General features: G+C 42.9%; 1 protein-coding gene across 1 annotated transcript in view; it reads right to left on the bottom strand.

Annotated features, from left to right (window-relative positions):
- NRTN (neurturin) overlaps window positions 1–17,650 on the bottom strand; it is a 699,911-nt gene extending 682,261 nt beyond the window's left edge. The window contains exon 1 of the mRNA XM_044305909.1: window positions 16,920–17,650. The gene's annotated coding sequence lies outside the window, so the exon portion shown is untranslated. The remainder of the gene's footprint in view (window positions 1–16,919) is intronic.
- Window positions 17,651–18,949: the final 1,299 nt, after the last annotated feature.

The following is an 18,949-nucleotide window of genomic DNA, read 5'->3' as shown; positions in this document are numbered from 1 at the left end:
CAAAGGGTGTCCTAATTTTTTCACATGACTGTATATTGTTTTGAAATCAAAATGCCAAGTTTGTAAATTAAGGGCATATAATACCCTTATTTTATTAGGGAGAGGTACAATATATGCACATATTCATATATAAAATATGACTAATAAAACTGATGCAAACCTCAACCATACTGTAAAAGTACTTTCTGGCCCAGTTTAAATAAAGCAAGTGAAGTCATTTGGTGACACTGTATTCAGACGAAAGATCCACTGAGATTCTTTTTGTTTTAATATGCGATCAATATTTCCACCCCGATGGAAGATCTCACAACTTCAATCATGGAAAAAAAGATGTTCTTAGGTACCCCCTGGTAATGTAAATTGACATGTCTAGCAATGGGTTTATCATGTCTATTTCTGATGTCACCTAAATGTTCGAAAATCCAGGTTTTGAATTCCCTATAGGTTTTACCCACATATAGTTTGGAATATAATTTAGTAGTGGGATTACCTTAAAATTTACTTTTATTTGGTCAATTTTTAAAATGTTAGGCCCATTAACTTATTTAATCACTGCAAACATACGTAGTCAAATGCCACCAATGAAAAAGGTGGAGAGAAGAAGTATATATAGTTTGCCACAATGACATTGCAGTAAATACACAACCCCAATGGCATTACATTTCGCCAAACTGTGTGCTTTGTAGGTTTTGATACCCATGCTGTCCTTAAAAAAGGGGGCAAACCTTGCATCTCCCACACTTGAAAGTGCAGTTTTTCTACTATTTTAGAGCTAACTTCCTTTTTTGGGGGGATTCAAAATGGCTATGTACCAGGGAGTCGCCAATATTTTTCCCTCTAGGAAAGGTAATAGAGGGGACATCTGCCAGGTGGTCACTAAGATCAGGATCAGTTTTTAGTAGAGACCAATAATGATTTAAAATGTTCCTAACCTGATTCACTTGTGAATCATACGATCCAATAATGTGTATCAGACCATGCTTCTTCTTCACCTGTGGTTGGAGCAAAGAAGTACGGTCCCTTTGACGTGCGAATTCCTACGCTTGTTTCAGGCAGTAATCAGGATAACCTCTCTGTTTGAATCTTCAGGTGTGGAGCAATTGCGTCTCACTTTTAAGAATTTACCTTTAGGGATACCCCTCCTTAGTGGTTTGAGATGATGACTCGCCCACCTGTTTGTTGCAGTCAGTTTTTTATAAAGTGTGGTCTTCAGTTGTTGTTCTGAACCCTTACTGATTTTTAAATCAAGGAAAGGTATTGATACATTGTTTATTTCAGACGTGAACCGGACCCCCATGAATTGTTCAAATTCTGACATACTCCCTGTCCAAAAAAACTAAATGTCATCGATATAACGTTCCCAAAGGGGAATGAATTGAATCCAGGTAGACATGTCTATAAGCACAACTGTATCCTCCCACCAGCCTAGGAGCAAGTTTGCATAGGTGGGCGCACATGGGCTCCCCATTGTGGTGCCCCTGAGTTGGTGGTAGAATTTCCCTTCAAAGAGGAAATAATTGTCCGTCAGAAGATACTCTAGGAGACGTCATACAAAAATATTATGTCCCCTTAATTCACTACTCCTGCAGTCAAGGTAATATTTGACCGCTGCTAATCCCTTAGTATGTGGGATAGATGTGTATAATGCTTCAACGTCAGTTGATGCTAAGAAGGTATTAGCCTCAATGTTAATAACATCCAACCTCTTCAAAAGGTCCGTTCTGTCATGCAGATAAGATGGTAAGGTCAACAAAAATGGGCGCAGACTATGATCCACATACGTGCCTACTAGTGTTGATTGAGCACTCGAGTGCTCGGGTGCTTGGGCCGAACACATCGGGATGCTCGGGTGCTCAGCAGAGTATAATGGAAGTCAATGGGAGAACCAGAGCATTAAAGGGAGTCTGTCACCTCCATATGGCCATATACAGTGCTTACAAGGCTCTGTAGCACACCTATACAGGATTGTAATGGTACCTTTGTCTTTGTCTTTAGACTTGCACCAGCAGGAAAAACGAAGTTTAATTCATATGCAAATGAGCACTCGCAAGTGCCCAGGGGAGGAGTTCAGTGTGTAGGTGCCCAGGCTGCTCTGCCTTCTTTTCACTTTACTCCTCCCCAGCCTCTGCCCGCCCTCCAAGTCCGGACCTATCGATGAGGCAAGAGACTTGGAAGGCGGGCAAAGGAAGAGGCTGGGGAGGAGTAAAGTGAAAAGAAGGCAGAGCAGCCTGGGCACCTACACACTGAACTCCTCCCCTGGGCACTTGCGAGTGCTCATTTGCATATGAATTAAACTTCGTTTTTCCTGCCGGTGCAAGTCTAAAAACAAAGACAAAGTTACTGTTACAATCCTGTATAGGTGTGCTACAGAGCCATGTAAGCACTGTATATGGCCATATGGAGGTGACAGACTCCCTTTAAGCCAGGCACCCCCTGCTCTGAAGAGGGGAGGGTGCCTGGTTCATAGTAAAAGGTGAGAAATTTATGGAAACACCACCAAAATGATTTGGGAACAGCATGGGAAGGATGTCTGGATGCATCTTGGACTCCCAAGTCGCTGCTGAGAACGATGTTGTCCGAATAGTCTGCCACTTGTACAGACTGACAATAATACGCACAAAACAGAAGAAAAAAATTGATTTTAGAGGAAATTTTATTCCTGTATATTTACTTGCATATAAAGTGCAAGTGCTGCCAAAAATTACAAGGAAGAGGCACTCAAATACAACCTGTATATCACATAAAGGAGGGCCTCATTCAAATTGTGGTACAATTGTTCAGGTAGTCGGACTCCTACACTCATAAAGCCTATGCACTACTGTAAGTGAAAGGGCTGCCAAAAATTACAAGAAACCGGCACTCCAATACACCCTTTGTTACACATAAAGGAGGGTATCGTACACAGCCTTGAAAAAATATAACTGATGGCCTGCTGATGACCCTCAAAAACATTTGGAGCAAGGGCCTGCTGATCTGACCATCTAAAACATTACGGGTGAGGGCAAGCTGCCACTTTGGTGACTCTAGATAACCTGGGGCTGATCGCACGTCTCCCTGACTGCGACAATCCATTGGGATGTATGGCCTATCAACTTAACTCAAGTTATTGTCAACGCAAACCATGGTGACTATGGGTAACGGGGAATCAGGGTTCCACATCCAAGCAAGCATCATGCGCGCAAATTACCTATTAGGTATAAGTAGGTGAGGGCCTGCAGGTGAGCTGACCCTGTAAAAGAATTAAAGGTGTTGGCCTGCTGGTGAGCTGATCCTCTAAAAATTATATGCTAGGGCCTGTTGGTGAGATGACCCTGTAAAACATTATATGCGAGGGCCTGCTAGTGAGCTGACCCTCTAAAAAATTATATGCAAGGACCTGCTGGTGATCTGACCCTGTAAAACGTTGTAGGTGAGGGCCTGCTGGTGAGATGACCTTGTAAAACATTATATGCGAGGGCCTGCTGGTGATCTAACCCTGTAAAACATTGTAGGTGAGGGCCTGCTGGTGAGCTGACCCTCTAAAACATTGTAGTTGAGGGCCTGCTGGTAAGCTGACCATGTAAAATATTATATGCGAGGGCCTGCTAGGGAGCTGACCCTCCCAAAAATTATATGTGAGGGCCTTCAGGTGAGCTGACCCTGTAAAATATTGTAGGTGAAGGCCTGCTGGTGAGCTGAGCTGGTAAAAAATTATATACGAGGGCCTGCTGGTGAGCTGAGCTGGTAAAAAAGTTTATGCGAGGGCCTGCTGGTGAGCTGACCCTGTAAAACATTTTAGGTGAGGGCCTGCTGGGGAGCTGACCCTCAAAAAAATTATATGTGAGGGCCTTCAGGGGAGCAGACCCTGTAAAAGATTGTAGGTAAAGGCCTGCTGGTGAGCTGACCCTGTAAAAACATTATATGCAAGGGCCTGCTGGTCAGCTGACCCTCTAAAAAATTATATGCAAGGGCCTGCAGCTGAGCTGACCCTGTAAAACATTATATGCGAAGGGCATATATGCGAGGGTGTTACATGCCAAAAATAAGCATGTTGACATGATGGAAGAGGAGAAGGCGGATGAGAAAAGGAAGATTCAACTATATACCCTTGTTTGTGGTGGAAGGGGTGCATGGGAATACAGTGTATTCAGTACATTATAAACAACACATTTAAATTGCCTTTATGTTCATTTGCTTTTCTCTGGTGAAGTCAAGAAGTTATGGTCAATCCAGGCCTTGTTCATTTTTCTAAGAGTCAACCCGTCAGCATTTTCAATTGACGGATCCGTTATCCGTTATAATGCTACCAGCAGCACTAAATACCCGATCAAACAAAACGCTGGTGAGTTGTGTGTTACCCTTGTCTCCCCTCCCCGGTGTATGGACTCTGCCGCCAACGTTGTTAGATGGAAATTTTTGCTGCGATATTTCAACAAGGATCTTCTGGTATTGCACCGTGTTGCTCATCCTCTCCACCAGAGAAATGAGAGATGAAAAGTTATTTTTGTAGCGGGGCTCGAGAAGGGTGAACAACCAGTAATCCGTGTTGTCTAAAATGCGTATAACGTGTGGGTAGCTGGAAAGGCAGCCTAACATGAAGTCAGCCATGTATACCAAAGTACCAACAGGCAAGACTTTGCTGTCGTCATCAGGAGGATCACTCTCAATCTCCTCATCCTCTTCTGCCCACCCATACTGAACAGATGGAATTAAACTTCCATGGGTACTACCCTCTGTAGCGGAGGCAACCGTCTCCTGCTCCTCCTACTTCTCCTCTTCATCGTCCAATTCGCGCTGAGAAGACGAACTGAGGTTGATCTGGCTATCATCCTGTGTAATGTCCCATTTCCAAATCTTCCACATGCAAAGTGTCGTCCTTAATTGTGAGCAGCGAGCGTTTGAGTAGACACAGATGTGGGATGGTTATGCTGATAATAGAGTTATCGCCGCTCATCACCTACGTTGATTCCTCAAAGTTTCTTAAAACCTCACAGAGGTCAGACATCCATGCCCACTCCTCGCTTGTGAATAGCAGAAGCTGACTGGAAAGGCGATGACTATGTTGCAGCTGGTATTCCACTACTGCCCTTTGCTGGTCACAAGCCTCGCCAACATGTGGAACGTTGACTTCCAGTGCGTGCTTATGTCACACAACAGCCGGTGAGCTGGCAATTTCAAGTGCTGCTGCAGCGTTGACAGACCAGCTGAAGCTGTCGATGATTTGCGGAAATGGGCAAACACACAGCGCACTTTCACCAGTAGCTAAGGCAAATTGGGGTTGGTTTTGAGAAACCGCTGAACCACTAAGTTTAAGACATGGGCTAGGCATGGGATATGTGTGAGCTTGTTGAGCTCCAAAGCCACCACCAAGTTACGGCTATTATCAGACACAACCATGCCTGGTTCTAGGTTAAGTGGCGAGAGCCACAGCTCAGTCTGGTCTCTTATCCCCTGCCACAGCTCTGTGGAGGTGTGCTGTTTGTCCCGTAAGCATACCAGCTTCAGCCCGGCCTGTTGCTCCTTCCCCACTGCAGTGTTACACTGCTTCCAGCTGCTGACTAATGACTGACTGGTGTTGCACGCGTAAAATTTGGAGGTGGAAGTAGAGGCAGAGGAGGAGAAGTGAGGGTTGGAGCAACTAACGTAGGTGCTGGTGGAAACCCTGATCAGCGTAGGGCCCGCAATACTTGCCGTCGGAAGCACCTGTGCCCTCCCAGGGTATGACTCGCTGTCGGCCTTCACAACATTCACCAGCGTGCCGTCAGGGAAATGTAGCATCCCTGGCTGAATGCACTTGTCCATGTGTCTATAGTTAAGTGGACCTTCCCAGTAACTGCGTTGGTCAGGGCACGTGTGATTCACGGGACACATGTTGGTGTAAGGCGGACATGGCACACCTTGAAAAAATAGTGGTGGCTGGGGACTTCGTAACGCGGGGCGGCCGCTGACATCAGGCTGCGGAAGGCCTTAGTGTCCACAAGCCTAAATAGCAACATTTCCAGGGCCAGTAATATGGAGATCTGCACATTTAGTGCTATGGCCTGTGGGTGGGTGGGTGGGCGTGTATTTGCGCTTGCGTTCAAATGCCTGGGGTAAGAACATTTGGACTCTGCGCTGGGACACGGAAGTGGATGTGGTCGCTGATGGTGCTTGCGCAGCTCCAGGTGCTGGACAGGAGGCATCAGGGCCTGCATATTGGACACTGGATTGGCCGGCACATAACACAGGGGATTGTGGACCCAGGCATTCGTCCCACTTATTACGGTGCTTTGATGCCATGTGGCGGATCATGCTGGTGGTGGTGAGGTTGCTAGTGTTCACACCCCTGCTCATTTTTGTATGGCACAGTTTTGAAATTACAATTCTTTTGTCGTCAACACTTTCCTCGAAAAAGTGCCAGACTGCGGAACACCTACCCCTTTGCAAGGGAGATTTACGTAAGGATGTGCTCCAGGGAACAGTTGCGGGCCTGTTTGGTGTGGCCCACCTTTTCCCTTTTGCCACCCCACTGCCTCATGCAGCCTGTTGCGGTGCAGCAGATCCCTCCCCCTCGGTACTGCTGTCGTTGCTTGGCTTTCCACCTTCCCAGGTTGTGTCAGTGACTTCATCGTCCACCACCTTCTCTTCCACTTCCTCACTCTGCTCCTCCTTCTGTCTTGTTGACCTAACCACTACCTCAGTGATTGCGAACTGTGTCTCATCCTCACCATCAACCTCTTGAGACAGTAGTTGCTTTTGAGTTATTGGCAACTATGTCTCATCATTATCCACCTCATTAAACAGTAATTGCCGTTCCCCACCGTCATCTTCTTGTGATTGCGGATGCTCAATTTCTGATTGCGGGAATCAGGGCACAAGATCTGTCCTCTGCGAGAGGGCCAAATCAAGGAATGACGCTGAAAAGAACTCATCGGAATATCCGAGTGTGAGATCACTTGTTTGCCCAGACTCTCCATGGTGGGAGGAAGGAGGATCAGGGTAAGGATTGGGTTGAGCAGACTCTTAGCTACTGAGACTGGACTTGGTGGAAGACAGGGTGGTGCTTAAGCGACTTGAAGCATTATCTGCTGCAATCCAACCGACCACCTGGTTGCACTGGTCTGATGTCAAAAGTGGTGTCCTGCGCCACCCTGCAAACTGGGACATGAAGCTAGGTATCGTGGATAATTTTTTCTTGTGCTCTGGCAGCGGGCACAGTTTCACTGCGGCCAGGGCTACGGCCTCTGCATGCACCATCAGCATCACGGCCACTGCCCCATCCCTTACTGCTTGCCTTCTTCATGTTAAATTTTATATATGATTGAAAGTCTGTCACACGTAGAGTAGCGTAGGATTTGTAAGTGTATGCGCAAATTTTTTTAAAGGGATTCTGTCACCTGCTTTTAGCATTTTAAGCTGGCACCATCGCTATGTTGACTAAAGTACTTTATTTCCAGCAGTCTTCTTTTTACTTATTTTCGTTTGGTAGTTTTGATATAAAGCGATTTTTGTGTTATGCTAATTAGGGTCCAAGGTGCCCAGAGGGGCGTTTTTTTTCACTCTCTGGTGCCCAGTGACACCCCCCTGCAGTGCCCAAGGCAGCCTGCTGATCATCAAAACACCTCCCACAGCCCGGCACACGGTTCTGCCCTCTCCCCACGTCATAATCTACCTTATAGATATGCCCCGTCCTTCTTCCTGTCTGCGGCCAGAAAACTTGCGCAGGCGCTGTACCGCCTGCGCGATCATCAACCTCCTGAGGGCAACAGCCTCAAAAGTCTCACTGGGCATGCGCCGAGCCCAGTGATGTGACCTGAGCGCTGTAGCCCTCAGGAGGTTGAGGATCGCGCAGGCGCAGGCGCAGTTTTCTGGCCGCAGACAGGAAGGAGGACGGGGCATTTCTATAAGGTAGATTATGATGTGGGGAGGTCAACATAGCGATGGTGCCAGCTTAAAATGCTAAAAGCTGGTGACAGAATCCCTTTAAAAAGGTATTTTGGATGTGGAAATGTCACACAGGAGATATCCCGCAGATAATGTCAATGCTGTCACCAGCGGCTAATGAAAAATTACAAGGAATGTCACAGGTGTTTGGGATGAGGAAACGTTATACAGGAGAGGTACCACCGGTAATGTCACTGTACGCAGCGTCTACGCAAAAAAGTACACTGCATGTCACTGATATTTTAGGGATCCGCACACTTTACACAGGTGATGTGGCGAGGATAATTTAACTGTCCGCAGTGGCCTATTAGATGCTCTTTAGCGCAGGATGCGCTAAAAATATATATTGCTGCTGTCACACACAAGAGTACTTAAAGGACTTTTGGGTCTCTGAAAAGTTTTTCTTAGAAAAATCTTCCAATAACACTCCCTACACTGTCTGTCCATTCCTGTGCTCAACTCTCCCTGACTAAGACTGAGCCGAACACACGTCATTGGGTGCTATATAGCACACGATGATGCATTCCGGCCAGCCAATTACTGTAATGCCAGTAACCAAAATGGCTACGGCATTGCAGTGAGGGTAGTACTTACCTGCATGTTTATTGGCTGCAAAGCAGCCAAGAAACGTGTGGGGAGGAGTCTCAAGCATTGCCATGTGCCAAGCATCGAGATGCTTGAGTTGAACTGGCGTTCGGCTGAGCATGCTCGATCAACACTAGTGCCTACATGTTGTGTAATGTTTTTGATGCCTGAAACAATAGGGCGACCCTTTAGGGGTTCTAGGCCTTTCTGGATTTTTGGTAGTACACAATAAAACATTGCTATTCGTGGATGTGTGGGTAAAAGATAATCCATTTCCCTGCGATTAATCAGTTTTTCCTCAAAGGCATATTGTAGGATAATATGAAGTTTAGATTTATACTGATTTACTAGGATCCTGTTTTAAAATTTCAGAACTACTTTTATCTGACAGAAGGGCCATACACATGTTCTTATATTGGTGACAGTTTAATACCACTATATTGCCCCCTTTGTCAGAAGGTTTTATGATCAGGTTTTTATTGTCCCTCAAATTTGAAGTGTAAACTTATGTGACAGGTTGGTCAAGTTCCTAATCACCGAAGAGTTTTTCTTTTTTCCTTTATTCCATTTTCTTTGATATACCTAGCTTTATATAAATAGCCAAGTGAACAATGATTTTATCAGGGGCTTTATCTCTATTAAAAGTAAAGTTTTAGTGGTGTCTTCAGTGAATTCTACTCTTTAATCACCACTTCCTTCAATATCCGACTATCTGCCGGTTGACTAGTCAGAACTGTATATTTAAATCTTTTTGCCTGGCAGATTTCCAAGATTATATTTTTAAGCAAGAGACAGTCACACAATAGCCTTAACAACCATCTGTTTAAACTCTCTGTATAAATACATTTATATAAACCTAGACTGAATTTAGCATGAGCTGATCATCTGTACACTCTGGGTGGTCAGCAGAAAAATAATTGCTGACATTTTCATCCAATTATCTTCTGCTTCTGTGGTATCCTGGAAGCCCAGAGCAAAGGGTCAACTTTATGCACTGTGTATATCCCACTGGCTGTAGATGGAGAGAATGGGAGTGTTCTAGCTGTTGTTGCTAGGCAGGGCTGGCACCACCCTTTCCTATCTAAGAAAGAAGTTGCATCAGTCTAGTGTTGACAGTGAACAAGAAAACTTCTAAGAGCAGTGAAGAAAAGAGTTACACAGGGAGTCCTGTTGCTTTTTGCATGATAATAAGCCTAAACTTTATCAGCACTTGAGAAAAACAGTTACTGAAGCAGCAGAAGTTCTGGGGCCATACAAGTTGACTTCCAGAGCACTTGTCAGAGAAAGGTAACACATCTATATTCAGGCTACAAACGTCTCTGCATGCTGGTGGGACTATATAGCTTCAGGTTATGCATCATATCAAAAGGACAGAAGGACCCTCTGTTCAGAAATTGTATTCCACTAAGGATACTACAAAGCTTTTATACTACAAGAGTGAGGGCTCATGCACACGACAGTATTTTGCATTCAGTATACTGGCCATTTTTTTGTTCAGTATGCAGTAAATATACTGAACCATTCATTTCAATGGTTCAGCAAAAAAAAAACTTAAAAGATAGAACATGTCCTATTCTTGTCCGCAAATCATGGTGCTTGGCTCCATTCAAGTCAATGGGTCCTCCCAAAAAAACGGAACACATACGGAAATGCGTATGTCTTCCGTATCCGTTCCGTTTTTGCGGAACCATCTATTAAAAATTTTATGCCCAGCACAATTTTTTTGTATGTAATTACTGTATAATGTATATGGCATACGGAAAAACGGAACGGAGAGGAAACAGAAACACAACGGAAATAAAAACAGAACAAGGGATCCATAAAAATCGGACCACAAAATGCTGAAAAAGCCATACGGTCGTGTGCATGAGCCCTGAGGGAAATAAGTAGTTGCACCCCTCGGTTGAAAGAGACTCAGTTCTGTCTATTATTTACAGCTTTGGGAATTGCATATGAAAACTGTAAAGACTGCCTTTAATGTATACAGTGCTTGTGTGAACCATCTATTTAACGGACAGTGTAAAGTACAATGAACCTATTACACCAAGCTCAGCTCATCATTAACTTACACATCAGGAAAACCCTGCCTTGCAGCTTATAACCTAACACCACCAAGGGCAACCGGAACCAACATCAAGCAGAAGGATGCTCAAAGCCATGGAGTTCCCTGAAGTGTTGAAAGGTGAACCCTTCTCACCACTGCATGACCCAAGGGAGCGTCAGAGTAACTACAACCTCCATTATTGCTCCCCTCCTGTTGCCATCGCAAGACTATATTCAATCCCTGATTAATGTCTTGAATATAAAATAAATTAAAACTAATTTGAAGTCTGCAAATATTTTCTCTTTTCCTGAAATTCTATATTTGCTATGCTATGTAGAGAAATGTTCTTACTGTGAGATCTAACAGACCAATACTGAAACTGAGTGCATTTCATTCTTTGTAATTCATCTTAAGAGTACTGTATATCACAACTGTTGTAAAGCGTGCCACCTCAACGTGACTTATCTTAAGGGGCCATGAGCTCATCTCTCATATGCCTGCTTCCCTAACCGTTAAGGCATGCTAATGTTAATTTGCAAGAAAATCTGAAGTCCCATTTAAGTGAGCTATTACATATGTGGCTTCCTGCCTCAGTTTCCATGTGGAAACTGTGTGAAAGTGACATGTCATGTCAACTCTGTGGCAGAAAAATCTGTGACTATCTGCATTGTCAGAATAAATTCCCATTGAAAATATTGGGAGGCAGTTTGTGAGCAGATTTCACATGGAGTTTGCACTGAAATCTGAATGATAGTTTTATCATCTGAACATACCTTAAAGGGACACTGACAGGCCCAATAACCATAATTAGCTGTACATATGCATGCACAGGTCTTCTAATGTGCATTAAAAACATATAAGTATAACCCCTGTCCACATTATGAATACAGTAAACTCATGTTTTATAACCTGAACTAATCGCTGTTCTTTCTGCCCAAGGGGCGGGCTTTCAGCTCCACTTGTGCCCAGCCAGCATCAGCCCAACCGCCGTTTTGAAGCGTCGCCAGCTCATCAATATTCACTTAGCTGGGCGGCTTCTGCTGTCCCCGACCTTCCGAGATTCGGCGCATACCCAATAGAAAGCTATGGGCATCGGACTCGCTTTCAGCTTCTGCGCATGCGCCTGGCACCCATAGCTTTCTATTGGGCATGTGCCGGATGTCGGAAGGTCGGGGACAGCAGAAGCCGCCCAGCTAAGTGAATATTGATGAGCAGTTGGGCTGATGCTGGCTGGGCGCAAGTGGAGCTGAAACCCCGCCCCTTGGGCAGGAAGAACAGCGATCACTTCAGGTTATAAAACGTGAGTTTACTGTATTCATAATGTGGACAGGGGTATAGAAGACCTGTACATGCATATTTACAGCTAATTTTGGTTATTGGGCCTGTCAGTGTCCCTTTAATTAATTAAAGAGTGGCAGTGCACACCTCCAAATCCAATAATAACATGGGGCGCACTTAATTATTACCATCCAGACATCAGCCACAACTCTTATTATCTTATTAATGGTGTGTTAATGCCACAACATTAAGGCTAGGTCTACACGACGACATTTGTCGCGCGACATTTTGTTGCACCAATGTCGCGCGACAATTTTTATAATGGCAGTCTATGGTGTCGCACTGCAACATGCGACATGCTGCGACTGCGACACGACAGTCGCAGAAAATCCATTCAAGATGGATTTTTCTGCGACTGTCGCGTCGCAGTCGCAACATGTCGCATGTTGCAGTGCAACACCATAGACTGCCATTATAATAATTGTCGCGCGACAACTGTTGCGCCCTATCTGTCACACGACTTTTTGTCGCGCGACAAATGTCGTCGTGTAGACCTAGCCTAACACACCATTGTGGACCATATCACCTATCATAATGAAGGATATTTTAGGAGCCTCAGTCTCTAGATATCTTCACCACAGGGTGAAGCCGTAGGGTCTGAGACACCCACACCTGTTATCATAGTAGGGATGTATACACAGTTCCCAGTCTATCAACCACTTCCACTGTTGCCCTTGCCATGCTGAGCTTCCCTGACCTGAATACCTTCCTACTCCACCCTATCAGGCGCCCTGTCATCTCCCTCCCCCACAGTGTTTAGTACTGACCAGCAACTTGCAGCTGGCATCCATCCAGCAACAGAGGGGCACATTTATGAAACTCTGTTTTACACCTGTTTTTAGGTGTAAAATTAGACAGGCCTAATTCATTCATCTGTTTTTCTTTTGCACAGCCATTGATGAATTAATCTAGCCGTATTTTTAATAGTCTGATTTCTGGTCCTTCTTTTTCAGTTAGACAGTTCATATTCACTTAGACTGGTCTAATTTGTTTGCACATAAAAAAGTCACATCTGTGCAGAGAAAAGTTACATGTCTCCAAAAAAGTGGGACTTTTAATGCAAAAAAAAATGTGCACTGTATTAATCAAAACAGACAAAGTATGCCAAACCTGGAGTGGTGTAGAAATGAGTCTGTTTTTGCACAAAGTGAGGCTCACAAAAAGAAGCACATAAATAGCTCCCAAAAGTTAGAAACAAAATAGGCCAATGAGGCACAACACCTCCCAAAACAGGCGCATTTTCAATGTAATTAAAATAAAGACTGTCTGAAACAACATTTTGTTAAGTTAAAAACAGGCGCAAATACTTTAGTAAATGTACGTTTACTGAGAGTATGTGATCCCCTACCAAAACCAGTGCAGAACCAACAGTTGGCTCCTTATGATGGTGCATGGGAGTACATAACGGGGAAGATTTATCATCTCTCTTGCGCCTGAAAAGAGGCGTTAAAACATTGCAAACTAAGGGGTCATTTACTATCAGAAATACATCTATATTAAGCATATTCCTGGTGCAATTTGCGACTTTTCCCTGCTCACGCCAGGTCTAAAAAGGTGGGCCTGGTGTGGGCGCAGAAGGGGACGGGCCAACAGGCCCATCTCACTTATCATTTTCTATGCCTATTTTAGGCATAGAAAGTAGTCTAAATTTAAGCCAGCAAGGAAGTGGTCTTACTTTTAGACCGGAGCTGGATCCATCGAAGTTATGTAGAAGCTGGTGCCTCTCTCCCTCATAGAGCCTTACTGGCTCAGTGTACTGGCACCTGATTAATGTTATTAGCAACCACCTGGCAACACAGCACTGGTGGTTATTGTGAACTGTGAATGACTCATGGTTGTAGTTGCCCCTACCGATTCCCTCTAAATCTTCCCCTTACACACATTAAGGTTGCCTTTGCAGGTGTTGATTTTGTTGTGGATTTTACGCACAGATTTTGTTGCAGATCTCTGTGCAGATGACATTCCCTATTGAAATGAATGTAGACATTCTCCTTCAGAAAATTTGTGATGCATCATTTACACTGTAAAGCACAGAGCAGGGATTTACACTTGTCAACTCCATAGGATCATGGGGAAAGTCTTTATACTGCATATTTTCTGGCAGATTTTTCCGCCACATGGAAAGGCACCCTAAGGCCTCATGCACACGACAATGACTATTTTTGACCTAACGGACAAGAATAGGACATGCTATATTTTTTTTTGCGGGGCCTCGGAACGGAACAATGGATGCAGAAAGCACACGGAGTGCTGTCCGCATCTTTTGTGGCTCCATTGAAGTGAATGGGTCCGCATCAAAAACTGCGGCTCGGATGCGGACCATAACTACGGTCGTGTGCATGAGGCCTAAAGCAGGTAGTAATTAGTGGCTATTGGCCAATAACCAAAAGAAGTGAGTTGAGCAAGTAACATGATCCCCTGTTGTTGGGTCCTTTTATGGGAAACATGCAACTTCTAGGTACAATTTAGTAGTGACTGACAACTGCTGTGTATATAATTATAAATGTCCATTACAGTCTAGGAGAAACCAATGACAATATTACCAATTCTGTAAGATCTTCACATTACTATCAAATATTTAATACTTTGAAATGTTTTTGTAAAAGTCCATTACATATGATTTGGCTGTGAGTAATGCTCATCACAGTCTAGGAGAAACCTATGGCACTGTTACCTTTAACATCTTCCTTAGCAAAAGACTGATGCTATAAGCATTGATGGCCTTCGTCGAATTACTTATTGGATTAAGGGTAATGATGACAGGCGTCCACTATTAAAGTATAGTATATAAATATTTACTGGTAAATTCGGAAACTACTGAATGGCTTTTACAAACTCTTCTGTCCAGCTGGCCTCTACACACAGATTGCCAAAACAGGTGCAGATTGTTCTTACTTTCATACGCAGAAGGGATATAGATAGAAAAATTGAACACTTTGTAATGCAATTGTCACACAATTGTGAAAGAGTACAATGTTTTGCTTTTTCTAATAGACTGTGACCATCTGATAAAATCAGGATAATCACATATTGGACTTGCTTTCTATTTCTTGCATTATCTCCTCCAGAATGCAGATAACCATAGCAGTACAGTGTGTTGGCATCCTTTCTAATGAGCTGTGACAGTTTGACTGCAGATTATCAAGAAAAAGCGTGTGCTAGTTTTCCATTGCGTGTGCCCTCTGTTCTACAGATTATCAGAGTAGATGCAGTATGTGCTGGCCTCCTACGAATCTACTGTAATGTAATGCAGTTATCAAGCTGAGCACTGTCAGAATCACAGCTCTGAAATTCCATCCAGGGATGGCGGTGCTTGGTCCTTATCAAAAGTCATTGAAGCATGACAAGAAAATGTTGTCCAGTGCCTCATCTGTGCGAACTATCCGTTTTCATGTCACCTCTGTGCGGTTAATTCTGACTCCCCATTTTGATATCTGAGAAGGTTCTTCCCCGTCAGTATGAATACATGCTGCATGCAGGTTGGCTTTATGAATTATAATCCTTAAATCAGTATTCTGTGATTGACAGTAGTGTTGAGTGAATCGAAGCCGAACGAATTGACTTCAGGAAAAATTTGATTCGCCACAAGTCAAATTTCCTCATGCATTTTTCCTTATCCATTTGCTCACAGTCATCTCAATTGAAGAAACTGCGCAAACCGACGTCACTGGATGTCACTGGGTCCGACCAGCGTAATGGCGTCATCACATCACCGCTTGAGATTTTGCAAGGTTTCTTCAATCAAGATGGATAAAGTGAGTATGTATTTTTTTTAACCCTGATTAACCCCTGAAAGGCCTCCATTTTAACATCAGATGCAACAATCAGCAATCAGCATTTTAAAACAGCAATCAGAAGTGCGATTCGCTCACCCCTACACATCAGATTTATATCCATATCGTTCAATTATTTATTACCATTGTTTGTCCATTTGTTCAAATTGACCTGTTTACTTGAGGTTAGACACAGATACATGGGTGTCGTATTCTGATTATTGTGACTTTTTATTTTCCATAACAAATTTATAGTCCCACAAAGCATATGCATGGATGACATTCTGTCAGAATTTAGATTAGACAGCGGAACTCACATCTACTGTCTGTGTAGCTCACCACTTTTTTAACCCTTTGATTTCCACTGTGCGTGGCATATAGGGCTACAGAGAATCATTTAACAGCTATTACTGCAAAGCTTTTATATAGAATGTCTTGGGTTTGAAAACCCCTCAAGGACAACAAACCTCAGTTTCTCAGTGGCAACATTTTATTACATTTTTTGTGTTATTTTCTGTATAGAAATTTGGGATCTACCTTTTGAATAAAGCAACATATTACTGATGTGATCTAAAATAGAATTATGATGATCAATGATAAACCTGCCGATTAATTAAAAAATGAAGCATATTGTGCTGTTTCTGGGTTAAAAATGGCTTAGCATAAATGACAATAAAATTAATCAATTACAGTCCAGTGTTGTTTTTCTCTTATATGTCTACCCTGGATCTGGTATATCCACTGTATATGCATTTAAATTCAGGATTCTCACTTGACACTGCAATCCATAAGAGATAAGACAGCACTGTGAACAGTCAGTAGGATACACTCCCAATTTTCAAAAGGACAAACAGATTACTTAACATATTCTAATAGACAGCTATAATATGCCGAACTGACATTCAGAATTGTGGTATGTAGAATCTTATGTTGCACCTCCCATCGATAATACTCTGGCACATTCATCGTCTCTCAGAAAACCGAGCATTTACGGTACATCTCTAGTTTGTGCATTTCTAAAATAATCCCTTGCACTCAATAACTGATGTATATTCTTTAAATACATTTACAGAAAAAATGTTCTTCTGAATGACAATTTGAAAGGTTTAAAAAGTATTCATAGAATTTTGAAGATCGTGAGAGAAAATATTGTACTTATTCCACCTACATGCTTTCTCAATTGCAAGGGTTTACAGTTTGCAAGGCTGGTAAGACAGGCACAGTTAAAGAACACATGTTTTAAGAAGAACAATGGGTTTGCATTCAATTTAACTTACCTTTAGCCCAGACTATCCAGACTCCTAGTGAATATTGGGGTCTCCTGTAATTATATCAGATCCACTGTTGTAAGCACTAAGCCATGAAGATGGGTTGCACTTGAATATGTCTGTATCTTCCATTGGGACAGTCAAGTAAGATATTGCAAAGGTCACTGCTAGAGAGGCTGTAACATCTGTAAGGAACTTCCCAACATCATGACAGCCTCTGAGTGGTTATCATGTCCCAAGCTGTGTGCAGCTAAAGCAGGGACTCTACACAATTTAGATTATTTGAAGTCAATTGCTTCTTAAAAGCTCCTCTGAGATTCAGTAAAAATCCTTGTTTGGTCTTCTATTAATTCCTTGTAAAATCCAATAAGAAAGTTTGTTGTAATTTCTCTTCCCAGCCTGTCTTAGCCATCCAAGAGCTGTCAAAAGTTATAGCTGCTTCATTATATGTGTAGCTCATTACCATAGGTGTTTTGAAAGCATGTCATGTGTCTAACACATTAAGCAACACTTCTTCCACTTAACCTGATCTGTCCTGAGAATTAAGTTGAAGCTCTTGAAATCTCCCAAATAGATCTTCTGTTGGTTCAGATATATTTCCTTCTCTGTGTAATTTTGCTTTATTGGAATGTGATCAGACCTAAGAAAACTCCGTCTTAGGATTGCTGGATTCGTTCGCTGTAGGATTAATTATTTTTAGCAGTAGTCTAATGTTTAATCTTCCTCCTTCTCTCAGCCACCCAGAACCTTGCTTGAAGGAGAAAATGAGTTTCTTTTGAAGGAAGGGCTTGAGGTGGGAGGGTGAGTGTGTGTCTATATGTGTAAGGTTCTGACTTTTTTCTCCAACTTTAATCTTTCTTTTCTCACTAACTCCTCCTGCTGGCCAATATCAGGTTACAGAAAATATGACATTTAACCCTTAAGCCACTGATGTAAGCCGCAACACACAGCAGTACTGCACATAAAAGACTTTAATGGGAGAAGTTTATTAAAACTGTCCATGCAGGATGAAAGTACAATGATGCCGGGATATGCCTAAAGGGATTGCCTAGAGTAATTATGGCTAATTGCATTCCTGGACCATCAATATCATGAGAAATCCATACTTAAAGTTATTGCTAGCTGATTCTTTTCCTGATCTACTTGATATGGATGTGAAATCCTTTCATAACAGAATTAAGTTCAGTTAGTTTCTTATGAAAGTTAATTGAATAAAGAGAAATACTTCTCTCAGACATGATAGATCTCAGATCTATCAACCATGAATAATATATTAGTTATAATCTATACACATAATTTCTTAGCATTTTATTATATCAACTAGGAATAAAGTGTCATTATAATCATGTTACAACTGGCATACAATTAATTATTGCTAGCATTGGTTTCTAGTACTTCTGTTATAATCATTTGTTTTTCTGGTGCTTATGTAACCTGGCCCATAGTATTGTATATTAAAAATGGATGCATGCTACTGTATGCCAAGGGGTCATTTATGTTTGTTATTTACTAGTGTTGAGCGAATTGAAGTTAAAGGGCTTCTGTCACCCCACTAAACTGATATATATGTTTTGTGTACTTATAATCCATATCCTGCGATATTGCTATACCTTATGTTATTAATAATTTTCGTTCAGTAGATTTTGCAAAAAACTTACTTTTATGATATGCTAATTACCTTTCTACCAGCAAGTAGGGCGTCTACTTGCTGGTAGCAGCCGCAGAAAACCGCCCCCTCCTCTTGTTGATTTACAGGGCCAGCCGCAATCTCCTCCTCCGGCCGGCCCTGTCAGCATTTCAAAAATTGCGCGCCTGTGTTGATTCGGCGCAGGCGCTCTAAGATAAGGAGGCTCGCCTCCTCAGCACTCTTCTCTTTCGGTGACGTCATCAGCGCAGGCGGACTGAGGGAGTGCTGAGGAGGCGAGCCTCCTTATCTTAGAGCGCCTGCGCCGAATCAACACAGGCGTGCGATTTTTGAAATGCTGACAGGGCTGGTCGGAGGAGGAGATGGAACATTATTGATACAGATGCCTGTGCTG

Source organism: Bufo gargarizans, chromosome 1 (assembly GCF_014858855.1).
Source record: "Bufo gargarizans isolate SCDJY-AF-19 chromosome 1, ASM1485885v1, whole genome shotgun sequence".
NCBI classification, from domain to species: domain Eukaryota; kingdom Metazoa; phylum Chordata; class Amphibia; order Anura; family Bufonidae; genus Bufo; species Bufo gargarizans.
Note: the sequence above shows the minus strand (reverse complement) of the source record. Positions and strands in the feature narration are given on the sequence as shown.